The sequence below is a fragment of the Odocoileus virginianus genome, chromosome 29 (genome assembly GCF_023699985.2).
Source record: "Odocoileus virginianus isolate 20LAN1187 ecotype Illinois chromosome 29, Ovbor_1.2, whole genome shotgun sequence".
In the NCBI taxonomy this organism is placed as follows: Eukaryota; Metazoa; Chordata; class Mammalia; order Artiodactyla; family Cervidae; genus Odocoileus; species Odocoileus virginianus.
The window spans coordinates 27,099,894-27,117,416 of record NC_069702.1 but is presented as its reverse complement, the minus strand read 5'-3'; the positions used below and the strand labels follow the sequence as shown (position 1 = coordinate 27,117,416).

The following is a 17,523-nucleotide window of genomic DNA, read 5'->3' as shown; positions in this document are numbered from 1 at the left end:
TGGAGTATATGAAAATGAAAGTGAAGTCGCTCAGTCGTGTCTGACTCTTTGCGGCCCCATGGACAGTAGCATGCGCCAGGCTCCTCTGTCCATGGGATTTTCTAGGCAAGAGTACTGGAGTGGGTTGCCATTTCTACACCAATATATTTATAGTAGGTAGGTAGGATAGTATAGTAGGTAGGATTTGAGATGACTTTATTTTTTTTTTCTACTGTCATCTCTGTTGTCAAGGTCTTCCAGTTTCTTTTTCTTTTTTTAAGTTTTGAGTTAGTTTTATTTTGACAGCTAGCAACTAAAATAAAAATATTTTCATAAGAGAAAAATAAATACATAACCAAAGGATGGAAAATAACTCCAGACAAAGCAGTGAGGAGAGTATTCTGTAGCAGGAGGCAGCCATAAAGTAGATTTTATTTCACGTTTCCTTTTTTGTTTTACAACAATTTCATCAACTTCAGTTCATCAACTAGTATGTGCCTGACCTTGTGCTACCCACCTGGGTGGGGTGGGGTGGGCACAGCCCTGTTTCAGGAGCCATCGTTGCTCCCAGGGATCTCACCTTCGTGGCAGGTGGGCTCTGGCAGTGGGAACATTGGCTCCTGCCACACCTCCATCCTTCCCTTTGGGCCACCATGGCTCAAGATGCTTGTCTTATCCACCTCCCCCTCTGGCCTCTGTACCCCGTTGGTTTAAGCTACCTTCTCTCACCTGGATTATGGCAGCAAGCTCTTAAAAGCCTCCCTGTATTTGCTGTCTATTCTCAACAGCAGGAGTAATTTCAATGTGAACGCCAAAACCTCTCTCCTTTGCTCAGAACTTTTCAATATTTCTCATTATTACAATAAAAGTCAATATCCTTCCAACAACTTCAAAGGCCAGCTTTGATCTGATTCATGTTACACTTTCCACCTCCTTTCTGCTTCTCTCTCCTTCACTTATTGCACTCTAGCTGCTGGCCTCCTTGATATTCCTTGAGTACACCAGGCACATTCTAACCCCAGGGCCTTTGTACCTGCTGAACCTTTATCCAGAATGACCTCCAGTCTGCTATCACACTCTCCTTCATTCATTTTCTTCAACTATTTCCTCCAAAGTCACCTTCTCAAAGAGTCCTTCTTTATAACCAAATCTGAAAATTTGCCTTTTCCCAACATTCATATCTTGCTTTCCTCCATACTTCTGCCCCTTGCTCACCATCTAACCTTGTATACATTCTACATATTTATCTAACATTCTATCTCCTCCACTAGACTGTAGCTCCAAGAGAATAAGCATGTTTTTATATTTTGTTCATGCTATATTTCACGTGCCTGGAAGAGAGTGTAGCAAATAGTAAGAACTCAACAAAGCATGGTTGAATGAAATGATCAGAAAAAAATATTATTCAGAAAATAAAACTAAACATATCAAAGGGTGAAAAGTTCTTTTATATCATCAGTTTTAGGGGAGAGACAGCTCATGATATTAAATTTTCAGGTATAGTAATTGCTAAAATCCCTTTGATCTTTAACTTGTCTCCCTCCCATAAGAATCCTGGCTCTGTGAGGGCAGTGATTTTGGTCTGTTTTATTCATTGCTGTCTTCCCAGTGATTTGAGCATATCCTTGCTAATGGTAGGCTCTTCTGAATACTGACTGACAGAATTCATGTATATTGATTTTTATGTTTGAGATCATGTAAACATACTTTCCATTTGACTTCTCTCACTTGTAATTTTTAATGTACCTATTTTCAAGGATCAATATACTCCACACAAACACCACAAAAATTTTTCTGCAGAATTATTTTATGCTACTGTACCATTTCCCAACTGGCTTACCTTAGAATTCTAGTGTTGATGAATATTTCTGTTTTAAATATCACTGAACACACAAGAGATTTTATTTCATTGAAGTCACTGCTGTGGGATAGTTCCTAAAAACTAACATACTGGTAAAGAGCATGAACACTTTTGTAGCTTCCATTATGGTGCCAGGGTGACATATGGAAATTTCCAGCTCACTTGGGATGCAAATCCTGATATGCTAAGCTGTGAGAATTGTAATACAAGCAAATGAATTTTTACATAATCTTATTCCCTCAGCTTCTGTTTCTGATAAAAACTGCATGATAAGGAATAGTACAGTATCCTTCAAAGCATTTACCTCAGGACCATGTTTAATTAGAAAGATTATTCTCTGGGAGCAAGCTCTTTGGAAAATGTTTCTATATCTGAAAAGAACCAGACTAAATCTTTCTCCACAGAAATAAGTCTCCATATGACCCAAGGAGTCAGCAAACTGGTTCCCAGGACACCAGTTTTTATAAATAAATTTTATTGGCATATAGCCTCACTAATTCGTTTGCTAATTGTCTGTAGCTGCTCTCCTTCTATAATTGCAGAGTTGAGTGACTGTGACACAAACCATATGGTCCACAAAGCCTAAAGTACATATTATCTGACCTCTTACTGAGGTATTTGGTCAATCTATAAACTGTGTGTAACACAAGGTAACTGAAGACCACAGATATATTACATATTTTCCTCACCACAGGCAGGATCTTTCTGACACCACAATGGCACTTTGAAGGATTTTGGTACGCAGAAGAAGGGAAGAGTTTGGTAGAATAGTGTTGGGATAAAATTGGGTAAGTTAATGGTGCAATAAAGTGAGGAATTAGAAAATTCAGAAGTTAGGTGAACAGCTATAATAACAGTGAATGCATTCCAAATATTAAAACCTCATCATGTTTTTATTGTGTGGACGTTACCCAAGGAACTTTTTAAAGGTGATTAGCTTATGCATCTGATGAAACAATGGACCTAATACAATACCGGGAACACAATATACCCTACAACATTCTAATTCAACTTTTTTGGGCAACTAGGCCACAAGGAACTGAAGAAATTATTGTCAAATTAATCATTTTTTATCTGATGAATGGTTCAAATTTTGTCCTCTAAGAAGAGACCTGTCCTAATGATCATTCATTCATACACTTGCTGTGTGAACGCAATAAAGAGGTCTCACTCTGAGGACGAGCGAGAAGGAATAGGTGCCGCCTGTTTTTCACTTTGGAGGCAAAGGAATAAGCAAGAAGACTGTGAGGAGTTTACCAGACAAAGAACGTATTAACAGGGACCTTCTAGATATTTCCATAGCTTTTGTGGATAAAGCTCAAAAAGTTGATTCTGAGAAGAGGACATTTAGGATAGGGTAAGGTAAGTGATGAAAAAGCAGGTAAGAAGCTTGTGAACTTTTTAAAGAAGTTTAGAATTCACCCTGCAGGGAATGGGCAGTTACTGGAGTTTTCAGGTAGAGAAAGACATAATGCTCCTAAGGGCCACTAGGGAACTTACGGCAGACAGGGTAGATTAACTAGACTTTTGCTCAGTCATGTCCAGCTTTTTGCAACCCCATGGACTATAGTCTGCCAGGCTCCTCTGTGCATGGGATTTCCCAGGCAAGAATACTGGAGTGGGTGGCCATACCCTCCTCCAAGGGATCTTTCCGACCCAGGAGTGGAATCCACATCTCCTGTGTCTTCTGCATTATGAGCAGATTCTTTATCCACTGAGCCATCCAGATTTCAGGGTAAAAAAACATGAAGGCAGCAAGATGAGTGGAACCACTGCAATGGCGTGGGGGTGAAGGGTCAAGGCTAAGTTCTATAGAAAGGTGATCAAATGCACCTTGTATACAGAAGACTCTGAAGTTTAGAAGAGACCTAAAAACGGTATAGGAATTATTTGGTTTAAGAAATCCAAAGACAATAACTAAAGTGTTATCTAAGCAGTCCCTAGCCAGGAAAGGGGACTCTGATTTAATATATATGGTGACTTGTCAATTGCAGTTGCAACATATTCTTTAGGATTTAACTTAAATGTTACCTATGCACCTCAAGGCTATGGTTTTTTCCAGTAGTCATGTATGGATGTGAGAGTTGGACTATGAAGAAAGCTGAGCGCCAAAGAATTGATGCTTTTCAACTGTGGTGTTGGAGAACTCTTGAGAGTCCCTTGGACTGCAAGGAGATCCAACCAGTCCATCCTAAAGGAGATCAGTTCTGGGTGTTCACTGGAAGGACTGATGTTGAAGCTGAAACTCCAATACTTTGGCCACCTGATGTGAAGAGCTGACTCATTGGGAAAGACCCTGATGCTGGGAAAGATTGGGGGCAGGAGGAGAAGGGGACGACAGAGGATGAGATGGTTGGATGGCATCACCGACTCGATGGACATGGGTTTGGGTGGACTCCAGGAGTTGGTGATGGACAGGGAGGCCTGGCGTGCTGCTATTCATGGGGTCGCAAAGAGTCAGACATGACTGAGTGACTGAACTGAACTGAACTGATGGATCTCCCTACCTCATAAAAAAAAAGGGAAAAAATAATTTATGTACCTTTTCCTCTCAGCCCCAAAGAATTCTCCACCCAGCCTAGACCAGACTGTTTAGCAACTGTTCGGTTGCCTTAACAAAACTATTAAATGGGTGATAAGAAATGGATTCCCTATGCAGTCTTCTCAGCTTACAAATATGTCACATCTAGAAGGTATAGGGACACCCAAGAAGTTGATGTGGTACAAACAACCTATATACTTTTTGTGGTGGTGGTATAGTCGCTAAGTTGTGTCTGATTCTTTTGTGATCCCATGGACTGTAGCTCCTCTGTCCATGGGATTTCTCAGGCAGGAATTCTAGAGTGGGTTGCCATTTCCTCCTCCAGGGGAATCTTCCCAAACCAGGGATCTAACACATGCCTCCTGCATTGGCAGGCGGATTCTTTACCGCTAAGTCACCAGGGAAGCCCATTACTTTATGTGTGATATATAGATTGATTTTCTAAGAAAGCTTGGTTTTTCAAACATGGAATACTGTATCATAATATATCACAAGGATTTAAAAAAAAAACACTCCTACACAGTATATAACATGAATAGTGTTTTTACAAAACTAAGGAATAACAAGCCTCCATATAAACTGGACTTCTAACTAAATGAACACATAGAATCATAAGCTTCCCTAGCACGGAAGCTGGTACTGTGCATGAGAGTGCAGAGAGAGGACCCTGTTGGATGCAGACGGACACCCAGAGTTAGTCATTAAAGCTCCCGGATAAATGCTCACCAGGGAGAGACTTAACATGGGGGTGATAGGGATAGGGAAAATGATGCCAGGGCTCCTGACCTTTTAAATGTCCCTGTTCCTTTAAGGCTCCTGGCTCAGTTTTAATGAGTAATAGTGGGTCCAGAGCTGACTGTAAAATGCTTAGGTGTACTTTGCCCTTTGTGGTCTGAAAGGCATCTGCGCAGCAGATGGGAATTACCCACATTCTGACGTTTGTCATGAATAATGGACTGAGCAAGAAAGGAGTTCCTCAATCTTATCACGCTATTTGGTTGGCCAGAAGAATCACTTTGTATTTAATTTTATAAACTGTAATAAACACTGACACTGGACAGCATGATGGGTGGAAGTGAGTTGTGCCCTCCATCCATAGACAGAATGCAAGTCAAATTTTAGTTGTGAATTCTCTCTCCTTTTAGTAATGATTTGCAGCATAGCTAAGTGGATCTCCAACCCTCTTCCTGGAAATCAAAAAACTCCATCTTATTCTTTACTAAGGGATTCCTATAATTTGGACAAAGGCAAACCAGAAATACGCTTGTGTGCGGTAACTGAAATGAGTGAAGTCGCTCAGTCGTGTCCGACTCTTTGCGGCCCCATGGACTGCAGCCGCCCAGGCCCCTCCGTCCACGGGATTTTCCAGGCAAGAATACTGGAGTGGGTTGCCATTTCCTTCTCCATTGTATGCTGTAGCCCAACACAAACTTCAGAGCCTGCACATGACACAAAATAAACTTCAGTGGAAAAAACAATCCCATGTAGTCACCAAAGGCATATTTGCTGTGCTTCCTTAGTTTGTGTTATTTCTGCCCTTTGGAGACTTGCTGAAAAATATTCAGGATCCTGGCTAGGCAGCCACAGAACAACACAGACAACAGCACTGGAGGTGGCATCCTGCCTTATGTGTTGCCATGTTTAAGAGCAGGAACCTAGAACATTCGAAACAGCGTCTTCAAAGAGATGAAAAATTAAAGCAGAATTAAAATGCTAGCTTGTTCTCTTACAGATTTAGTCACCCCCTTCCACCAAATTTTGTTCATAATGTTACATTTCAGCAATGAGGTTAACAATTTAATGTCAGTTTCAAAAAACTGAATTTAAAACTTAATTCATAGTGATTTTTATAAACAACATAATGAACATGTAAAATAGCAAATTGATCATCTTCTGGGAATTAAGGTTGGGATTTTTTTTTTTTTTAATTTTATGTGTTGTAGTTCTATATGCTTTCCAAACTCTATATAGTAAGTGCATAAAACAGTCGATGTTTTCATAATTTCACTTCCATAAAAATGTAATATAGAGTCCTGTATGTTTTTGGAAAGGTGAACCAGGAAATATGAGGACAAAAGAACAAGTAAAGCCTTATCATTACGCTCTTTGCCAAGACAAACAAACCATCATTCCATAGTCCTGACATCTGCAAGAAGTAGCAAGATTCTCTTAACTTCCTTTATCCTTCATTACCGTCAGCTCAAATCCTGAAATTAAAATTGCAAACTCCTTCAGTCCTTCCTCAATAAGCAGCCTGGCTCCAGTTCTTTTTGCCTTTGGCCTCATCTCCTGGCTGAGAAGATGAGGAAAAAAGGCTGCTTTTCAACCTTTGCTTAGAGATTTTCCTCAGTTCTCAAAGTAGGCTATTCATTTCCATTGCAAATGAAAGGATTGGGTTCCATTATTTGAATACTGAGAGGCTGGGGAGAGGAAGCTATCTCCACTGAAGTAAAAATGCAAAACCAAAATGATCAGGAAGCCCAAAATCAAACTCTTCTGACTTCCTTTGAAGCACTGCCCTTTCTGCCATCCCTCACAGCTCTGCTCAAGTATCATTAATTACTGCCGGTGGTTGGGAGAATGGTGACTGTGGCTTGTCTTGTTCTTCCTGGCAGTTCTGTCTTAAGACTCTAACTCTATTATCGGTGCTGACAACTGATAATAAAAAGGACCTGGGAGCTTCCTGCAATCCATTAGTCACCTAATCAATAAGGTAATATAACCAGATGGTCTCACCTTTGGGGCTTCCCCTGTGGCTCCGCGGCCTGCAATGCAGGAGCCGCAGGAGATTCAAGTTCAATCCCTGGGTTGGGAAGATTCCCCTGGAGGAGGACATGGCAATCCACTCCAGTATTCTTGCCTGGAGAATCCCATGGACAGAGGAGCCTGGTGGGCTCCAGTCTATGGGGTCACAAAGAGTCAGGCCCGACTGAAGCGACTGAGCACTCAGTCTGGTTGTTTTTTTTTAGCCATTTGGTGACTTTTGGGTGTATTCACCATCTCAGAATTACCCCTGTAAACAGTGGCCCTTGAGTCAGCTTCTCTCAGGTCCTTAACTCCTCCTAGAAATCAGTTGAGAAGAGAAGGACTAAAGATTAAGGTATAATCTCACAATTTTAAAAAGAAATTTGATGTGACTGATGGCTAGTGAGTTGGCAGAAAACAAAAGCACCCCACATGTTGAAAACCCCACTGCTAAAGAGAGGGGCTGGGACTGCTCAGAACAGTGTCACTAGACGCTGATGTGACACGGAAGAGAGGATTCAAAGGGAGCGGCAAAGAAGGACAGTATCATTCATTAAAACACTTGTGCTTCTGAGGAAGACAGGAAAGTGTTTTAGAGGTGACATCTGATTCTGAAGAGAATCCCTTTATAAGTTAGGCGTCCCTGATGATTCAGACAGTAAAGAGTCTGTCTGTAATGCAGGAGACCTGGGTTCTATCCCTGGGTCAGGAAGATCCCCTGGAGAAGGGAATGGCTACTCACTCCAGTATTCTTGCCTCGAGAACCCCATGAAAAGAGCAACCAAGCGGGCTATGGTCCCTGGGGGTAGCAAAGAGTCGGACACAACTGAGTGAACTAACACACACCTTTATAAGTATTTGATATTTTAACACATTAGCTTGTTTTCTAACAACCTCAGATAAAGGAAGACACATATCTGCTCCCTTTCTTTCTATGGTCTGGCTTCTGAAGAAGCTTCTGGAAAAAACTAAAAAAAAAAAAAAAATCGTTGTCTATTATTCCAGTTGGTGGCTGTAATGAACTGCTTCTGCATCAGACCTCAGTTTCTGTTATCACATGCAGCTGACTTCCTAGGGGCAGCCTGAGCAATGCGGACAGGAAAAAGGGAAGTCTTTGCTCTGCTGCCGCTAAGTCGCTGCAGTCGTGTCCGACTCTGTGCGACCCCGTAGACGGCAGCCCACCAGGCTCCTCTGTCCCTGGGATTCTCCAGGCAAGAACACTGGAGTGGGTTGCCATTTCCTTCTCCAATGCTTGAAAGTGAAAAGTGAAGTGAAGTCGCTCAGTTATGTCTGACTCTTCTCAACCCCATGGACTGCAGCCTACCAGGCTCCTCCGTTCATGGGATTTTACAGGCAAGAGTATTAGAGTGGGTTGCCATTTCTTTCTCCAAGTCTTTGCTCTATCATCTCCCTTTCTGGCCTGAAACACAGAGAAGTATGGTCTCTAACTCCTTGCCCTGACACAATTTACAAATCACTACTGATTTTTAGATTTCTATTCTAATCCAAAGCGGGGACTTGAAACTACCTCTCCTTTGATGAAATTGTCTCTTTCTTGTAGCCAATTATTTAGGAGAGGACAAAGAAACATTTAGTGCCCAGGAAAATACTGTTTGAAAACTACAGAAAAATTGTGTACCCTTGAACGTGTGGATAACATGAGAGGCAGTGGTGTATGTACTCTGCTAGAGAAATGGTTCTAAAATCGAAGCTAGCATCAGAGTTGCCTGGAGGGCTTGTTGGAGCAGAACATGAGTGGCAGCTCCAGAGTTTCTTATTGAGTTAGTCTGGGGTGTATCCTGAGAATTTGCACTTCTAACATGCCCCCAGGTGATTCTGATGCTGCTAATCCAGAGACCATACTTTGAGATCCATTCTTTTAGAGCTCAGGGTGCTGAGGAAGGGGCAGGGTGGCAGACGGCAGGTTGAAATAGGTGGTCATTCTGACTGAAACTAAGATAGTTACATATAATCAGACCACTAACTTTTTTTAGCCACACCACACAGTGGGCTTCCTAGGTGGCTCAGTGGTAAAGAATCTATCTGAAAATGCAGGAGATATGGTTTCAATCCCTGGGTCGGGAAGATCCCCTGGAGGAGGGCATGGCAACCCACTCCAGTGTTCTTGCCTGGAGAATCCCCATGGACAGAGGGCTACAGTCCATGGGGTCTCAAAGAGACAGACACAACTGAAGTGATTTAGCACACAGCTGCTGCTGCTGCTAAGTCACTTCAGTCGTGTCTGACTGCACGACCCCATAGATGGCAGCCCACCAGGCTCCCCCGTCCCTGGGATTCTCCAGGCAAAAACACTGGAGTGGGTTGCCACTTCCTTCTCCAATGCAGGAAAGTGAAAAGTGAAAGTGAAGTCGCTCAATTCTGTCCGACTCTTAGCGACCCCATGGACTGCAGCCTACCAGGCTCCTCTGTCCCTGGGATTTTCCAGGCAAGAGCACTGGAGTGGGGTGCCATTGCCTTCTCCGTTAGCACACAGAACATGATTACATTGAGCCCATCTGGATAATCCCCCAAATTTAAGGTCAATTGATTAGCTGCCATTGACAGCTAGGGTTGCCATTCCATCGGCAACCTTAATTCCCTTTTGCAATGTAATGGAAAGCATTCAGGGGTTTAAAGGAGTAAGGAGTAGGCATCTTTGGGAGGCCATTATTCTAGCTATCACATGACTTAAAGGTAACTCTGTCTATCCAAATATTGTCTGAACAGTTGAGAGGCATCTTGTTAGAAATCACAATCTGTATTTCAACCAAGATCCCCAGGAAAGTCTGCATGCACATTAAAATGGAAAGAAGCCCTGATGTAGATAATCACCCTACCACTAGGTATGAAACAGTGTTTGAGGGTAACATCCATCAAACCAAAGGGCTTCCCCCGTGGCTCCGACGGTAAAGAATTTGCCTGCAACTCAGGAGACCCAGATTTGATTCCTGGGTTGGGAAGATCCCCTGGAGAAGGGAATGGCAACCCATTCCAGTATTCTTGCCTGGAGAATTCCACAGACAGAGGAGCCTGGCCAGCTACAGTCCATGGGGTTGCAAAGAGTCAGGCACAACTGAGTGACTAACACACACATCAAACAAAAATACTAAAGTCCTAATTTAGTTCCTTGAAACTGATACTCCCACACTCACTCACCATCAACACACATTTATTGGAGGATTACTATGTAACAGACAAAATAATAGGTGCTAGGAAGACTGCATTATTTAAACTGATGGGGCCCCTGCAGTGATGGGAGTTACTTTCTGGAGAAGAAAGATTTAAAAAAGAACAGATAAAGAAATACGCCGATTTTACATATGGGTAAGAGGTACAGGAACAATAAAATATCATTCTGTGATGCAGCACCTGAAAGTTGGTATTTTAGAAAAGGCGATCAGAAGGCCTGAAATACTTAACTGACACCTGAATAGTAGGAAGAAGTCAGCCATGTGAAGAGTCAAGGAGAGGGTACAAAGCAAGAGATGCCACTGCCATATCCCGTGTGCAGGACTAAACTTGGCATATTTGAAGGAGACACACAAAGGGATAGTGGCTGAAGATGAGCTTGTAAATGTTCTTCAGGCCAGACTGCATGGGGCCTTAGAGACTCCTTATGACAGGGAGTCTGTGATAGGAAACTTTGAAGGGTTCAAGCAGGATGCTGTGACTTCTCTGTAAAGAGACCTTCTGGCTGCTGGGAGAATGGCTTGCAGGCCCCGGAAATGGTAGCTGGCAGCCTGATTAGGAGGCTGTTGTAGTTGTTCTAGCAGGAGATAGTGATCGCTTGGACTGGATGGTGAGAGGTGGTTGGATATCGGATGTGGAGCTGATGGGACTTGCTGTGGGGCTGGATGTAGCGATGAGGGAATGAAATGGTGAGGTTGGTATCTGGTTTCTGTTCAGATCTTCCTTCTCATTTTTCCATGATTTAAACTTTCAAGTCTTTCTAATACATGCCCCATCGATTTTTTTTTTTAAGAGCCAGTTAAAAAGTAAACACAAGCGTGCCACACAATACCCGTCATGATTGGAGCAGCTGCAGGCTGACTGTAAAAGGACACCCTTTGTGTATGAACAGCAGGGGAATTTTGTACTTATTGGGCTTCCCAGGTTGCTCAGTGGTAAAGAATCTGCCTTCCAATGCGGGAGATGCAGGTTTGATCCCTGGGTTGGGAAGATCCCCTGGAGGAGGAAATGGCAACCCACTCCAGAATTCTTATCTGAAATAGCTCATGGACAGGGGAGCCTGGCAGACCATAGTCCATGGGGTCGCAAAGAGTTGGACATGACTGATCACACACACAACGATCACTACCTTGACTTCACAGTCTGATGTCCCTGTTCCCTTGAGATGGAGAAATAATCTATCTATTCAGCTAATGAAGACTTTCAATTATTTTCACTGATGTGTCTTTCAGCCACTTGGATCATCAAGACTGTCACTAGAGTGTCTGAAACACAGCAAGTGGTCAGTGATCCTTGGGGCCACCTACGTGAGCATGGACTAGAGACTGAGATGGGACTCTCCTGAGCCACAGGCTCTGACAGCTCTTCGATAATGCCACCACGACTATGACCACAGATTCTCCTTATACTGGAAAAAATATATATATATTAAGCAACCTCCTTGCTTCTATTCTGGGCATCTTCCATCTACTCCCACATTCTATCCAGATTATGTAGAACACACATAAGCGAATCATCTGCTCTGACGAGCACCCTTAAATATCTCTCCACTGCTCTTGGTATAAAAACCTCAAATCCTTATCACAGCAGGTGAAGTCCTACTTGGGTCTCTCTTCCTCTTTAGCCTCTTTGGCAGAGATGCTTTTCCTTGGGTTCTGCACCTCAACCACTCGGGAACTCTGACTTGCTGGAACTCTGTGCTGTCTCTGGGCTTGAGGATATTGGGCTGGCCTCCTGTATCAGGAATGGTCTCCCACTGACTTCCTTAAACTTGTTATCTTGATCCTCCTTCAGATCTCTAGGCTTCCCTGTTTATACTAGATCCTTGTTCTTTTGGAGTATAAGGGTTCTTTGGCTTCTGAATCAGGCTTCTAGAGCTGTGGTTCTCACTGATTCTGAGAGCAGTGACATCTGTACCACCCGGGCACTTGTCATATGTGCAAATGCTCACGCGTGTGTGCTTAGTCATGTGTGACTTGGCGACCCCATGGACTATAACCTGTCAGGTTCCTCTGTCCATGGGATTTTCCAGGCAAGAGTACTGAAGCGGGTTGTCATTTCCTCCTCCAGGGGATCTTCCTGACCCAGGGATCGAACCTACGTCTCCTGCATCTTCTGCATTGGCAGGTAGATTCCTAACCCCTGAGACACCCCAGACCTCCTGAATTAGGGACACTGGGAATGAGGCCCAACAATCTTTATCTTACCAAGCTCTCCAGTAACTCTGATGAAGGCTCAAAAATTGGAGATTTGTGGCTTCAGACTACAACCTCCATGAAAGCAGGGCTCTGGTCTTTTTCATTCAGAATTGCTACCCCAGCTTCTAAGCTTCTAGTACAGTATCTGACTCATGGTGTGCTCTTAGTAATTATTTGCTTAGGGAATAAAATATGGAAAACTGAATCCTGACCAGCTTTTAAAGAGGAACAATTTTTTACATTAACTAACTAATTAATTAATTTCTGGCTGCACTGGGTCTTCGTTGCTGCTCACAGGATTTTCTCCAGTTGCGGAGAGTGGGGGCTACCCCCTAGTCGCAGTGCACAGGCTTCTCACTGTGGAGGCCTCTCTTGTAGAGCATGGGCCTAGGGCACTTGGGCTTCAGTAGTGGCTGCAGCTCTGGGGGCCTTTTCTCTAGTTGCAATATGGGGGCTTCTCATTGCATGTGGGCTCAGGAATGTGGCTCTTGGGCTCCAGAACGCAGCCTCAGAAGTCGTGGCATGTGGGAACTTCCTGGACAAGGGATCAAACTGGTGTCCTGTGCATTGCAAGGCAGATTCTTAACCACTGGACAACTGGGGAAACCCTAGAGAGGAATGATCTTTTTCCAGCATAGCTCACATGACCAGAAATTCAAGTCAACTCTGTGTCATCTATTTTTAGAGTCTTTGAATTCTGACTTCATCAGACTGTCTATTGAAGCATATTCAGTGTGTGCTGGGCAGACAGATGATCTTGCTTTTTAATGAGCCAAAGTGATCAGATAGTAAAATGTGGAGCAGATAAATGTTATTGCGAATAACAATTGTCTTGGTATGCTCAATGACTGTTAACAATATATACTCATTGAAAAATATCTGATATAAAGCTGAATGACCATTTCCACATGTCTGGGAGTGCCATTATTGACCTTTTTATGAAACTGTGATATCCAATTTCTCTTAATAAAAATGTATTTTTACTAGGCCGCCAAACATGAATAATGGAAATTTTTTACATAAATTTAAAAAAAAAAAGAAAAAGAAAACTCCCACACAGAAAAAATATTCTTCAGTTTTAAAGGAAATGATCCTACCTATGTTTCAAACTTTTTTCTTGGCTCCTTTTAAAGTCCTCGCTCCTATAAGAATGTGTCAGGGAGGGCTCTCCTCTGCTTTCTTAAAGACGAAAGTCCAACGGTGCCCACTCTTTTAACACCTAGCACAGGGCACGCTGGGGCTCGCAGTGTTTGTTCCAGCTCCTTTGATCCAGAGAAGACTTTGGCCATGAGACCTGGGCAAACATGGCCCTCTGACTCTGCTGGCCAGGTAGGAGGCAGCCTCAGGAACACCAGCCCTTTGTGCTGAACCTGTGATCAGAGGCGTAGGTGGCTGGTTCCTTTGTTTCAGCAAACAGTGCCGGCCAACACCCTTGGAAAAAGAAACTCTTTGAAATGATGTACTTTCTGCTAAAATTTATTACATCATGCTAATTAAAGTTAGTTGGTAAGGACAGGAATGCACACATGCCTTGTGACTGCTTTTGGAAGAGCAGCAGCCTGCAAGGGTTTGTATTAGGCTCCTAAGTAGGAGGGGAAAAAAATCCAGCAAGTTCTGAGGGTAAAATCTGATCTATATCCTAAAACTGGATTTGAACATTTTTTTTTTTTTTTTTTTGAACATTTTTTTAAAATAGAGGATAGGCATTTACTCACCCCTAAAATGCCCAGATTTCAGCCTAGGACCTGAAGTGAAAGCACTTTGAAAACAACCATATGGAACCACATTTTTTTTTTTTTTTTAATGACTCAGCTCACTTAGAATATTTACCAGGTAAAACAACAGAGCAGCGATGACCCCAGGCAAGGAAATACCAACTGGAACCTTAGTTACTTGAGCATGAAGTTAACTTCTGCCAACGCCCTTCACTCAGGGAAGTTTCCAAACTCAGAGAATTCTTATCCAGTACTAAGACGTAAATGTTATACTGCTTACTGTGCTATTAAATCAAGACCTCCTATTTCACAGATCATGTATAGTTCTCATGAAATCTGCTGAAAGCAAGATTTTCATGAAGGACTTTTTTTTTCCTATTAGTCTTCATCATTTTCATGTATTTCTCTGCATGAAAATAAACATCCCTTAATAAGTTGGTGATCCCTGCCTTGTTTGCCAGAACAATGCCTGTTGCAGAGTGGGAGCTGAAAAACTACTTAAGTGAATAAATGAAAGGAGGTGTTTGTCAGATTGATGACAAGTTGGTTGTTGTAGGTAATCAGTCGTATCACTATAATTTCTGGTGACTATTTTGTAAAGATTTTCCTGAATTCCAGAAATTTATTTCAGGCGGCCAGAAATTCCCAAACTTTAATCCTTTCCTCTTCTGAGCAGTAGTTTCTAGACTTTAGTACCGCATCAAAGTCACCTGATTAACACTGGGGTGAACCACAGCATTTGCACTGTTAACAAATATCTTAATCAGGAGGCAGGGGGCCCATGACTACATTTTTTTTTTCCCCCATGACTACATTTTAAGAAACACTATTTTCTCATCTGGCATTTGTGTAAAGGCCATGTTACTTTACCATCTAGAATGCCAATGATACACGGATACTAGGGCCTGAAAGGGGCTCTAGCCTATAGAAGATAAACTGCAAGTCTCTAATTTAGTCAATTTCAAATATGATGCAAAATAAGGGTCACTGGAAATCCAGACACTTCTTCAGAAATATCCGCCCCCAAATATGTGGTTTCATTGTGACATATTTCATCATGACTTGTGCTTAGTCGCTCAGTCGTGTCCGACTTTTTGCAACCCCCTGGATCGTAGCTCACCAGGCTCCTCTGCCCATGGAATTTTCCAGGGCAATAATACGGGAGCAGGTTGCCATTTCCCACTCCAGGGGATCTGCCTGACCCAGGGATCAAACCTGAGTCTCTGTGTCTCCTACATTACTAGGGGGATTCTTTACCACTCAGCCACAATAAGAAGCCCATACTTGCTTATAGGCCAGTTATAAAATGGGAGTGCATATAAGGTCTCAAATACAGTTAGTTTTCTTTTTCTCTTATAGTCCTAACTATCAGAATGTATTTGTAAAAGTATTCCCAGAGATTAAAAAAATTACAAAATGCTGACTTTAAGGCTACTTTTGTGGGAAAGTGATTGCTCCATTCTGGCTGAGGGCTACGGTGGTGCTGTTCAAAATAACTACTCATGCACTGCTTTTATGAGTTTGACCAACTCCCAGGTATCATCTGTGGTCACTTAATATTTTTCTAGTTGACTTTTTTTTACATATTTACTCAACAATCATGTGTTAAATATTGAGTTCATATTTTCAGAATTATATATGAAGGACCACCCTTTCCTCTTAAATTTTCAGTCTTATTTGAAGAATAAAATTTAAAAATTTAATACATTATAAAGTGAGAGTGTTCTGAAAGCATGTGCTTCAGGATAGGTATTTTTTACTGTTAGAACTCTGTGGTTGTGAGTGACTGACACTCAACTAAGTTGCTTAGTTGATTCTTCCTTTAAATAAGCTTTTATTTGTCCTGAGAAATAATGTTTGTGGAATCAAAGACATCATGTGCTAATTATATTTTTCTAATATTTTCCATAAGTGTTTAAATAAAAACCAATTATTTATCTTTAACCTAGATCATCTCATGAAAGTCACTTAAGTATTCCACCTTGGGAAAGAGGATGCAAAAGATACTAGGTCTTACCTTCAAAGGATACTGGGAAACCAAGCATCTATTATGAGACAAGCCAGGAAGCCTTAAGTTGTTGGTAGGAGAAAAGGCTCATCAAGCATTTTTAGAAAGCTAATCTGTAACAATAATACTAGATTTACTTGTATACTTTGATTCAGTAGTTCTACTTCTGTGTAAACTAGTCCTAGTGTATTCAAAATATTGGAGCCATCTTGAGGGTCAAAATTAAAGGAATGATTGTATTACGACATATTATATGCTGTTGAGTGATTTAATGTCATTAAAATCATCTTCAGGAAGATTATTTTAATTGTATGGGGAAATATTGATAATGCCAGGTGTGTAAAACAAGATACAGTATAATCTCAACTGTATAAAATAGAATCCTTAGCAGATGAGGAACATGACAAAATTAAACTACTTTTTTTTGAGTAGTAAAATTATAGATAATTTCTATCCTTTAAGTCTATATGTTTCTATATTTTCTCAGTTTATGAAATAAATATATAAAAACAATAATTTATAAAATAATCATACTTCCATAATCAGGAAATATTTTAAAAGAACAAATATACAAGTAATTAATAGGCTAATTAAAGTCTTAATGCAGTTCAGGGAGGATTTCATGAAAAAAGTAAGGAACTGAGACTGGGAAACTAAATATTATAAAGGAACCAAAAGTTGACCTGGTGACCACCAGGGTAAGGAATAGGTGTTAATTTCAGTGAAATTCTTGATATTCATACTGTGATTAGACAGATGAATAAAAGGAACATGATGTCCAGGAGGAGAAGTTATCATTAAGATACAAATGAGATTGACATCCATCAGTTTAAAACAGAACAGTTTCATGAAGGTGGAAGGAAGCTGTTCTAGAGAAACAGATGATTCAGGCTGAGAATAAAGAGAAACACATGTGTTCAAATAGCAGGACTGGGAAGAACAGGACTGACCCTTGGAGCAGACATGAGTTAGGGAGGGCACTGGGGCTTCTCTGTGACATTTGTCTTGAGGTTTTGTAGAGGAAGAGAGGTCCAAGTTCAAAGAGATGCCAGTGAATGCAGAAGGGGACTTTGGATTGCTATTTGGGTTGGGTGGTGCCTGTTTAGAGAGCATTTTAATCTTATGATAAGGGTTCTGGGCTTCCCTAGTGACACAGCGGTGAAGTATCCACCTGCAATGCAGGAGATGTGGGTTCGATCCCTGGGTCAGGAAGATCCCCTGGAGAAGGAAATGGCAACCCATCCTAGTATTCTTGCCTGGGAAATTCCATGGACAAAGGAGCCTGG

At 41.8% G+C, this 17,523-nt stretch overlaps 1 protein-coding gene across 1 annotated transcript in view; it reads right to left on the bottom strand.

Annotated features, from left to right (window-relative positions):
- Positions 1–17,523, bottom strand: part of RASSF6 (Ras association domain family member 6) — a 62,799-nt gene that overhangs the window by 25,547 nt on the left and 19,729 nt on the right. The window lies entirely within an intron of this gene.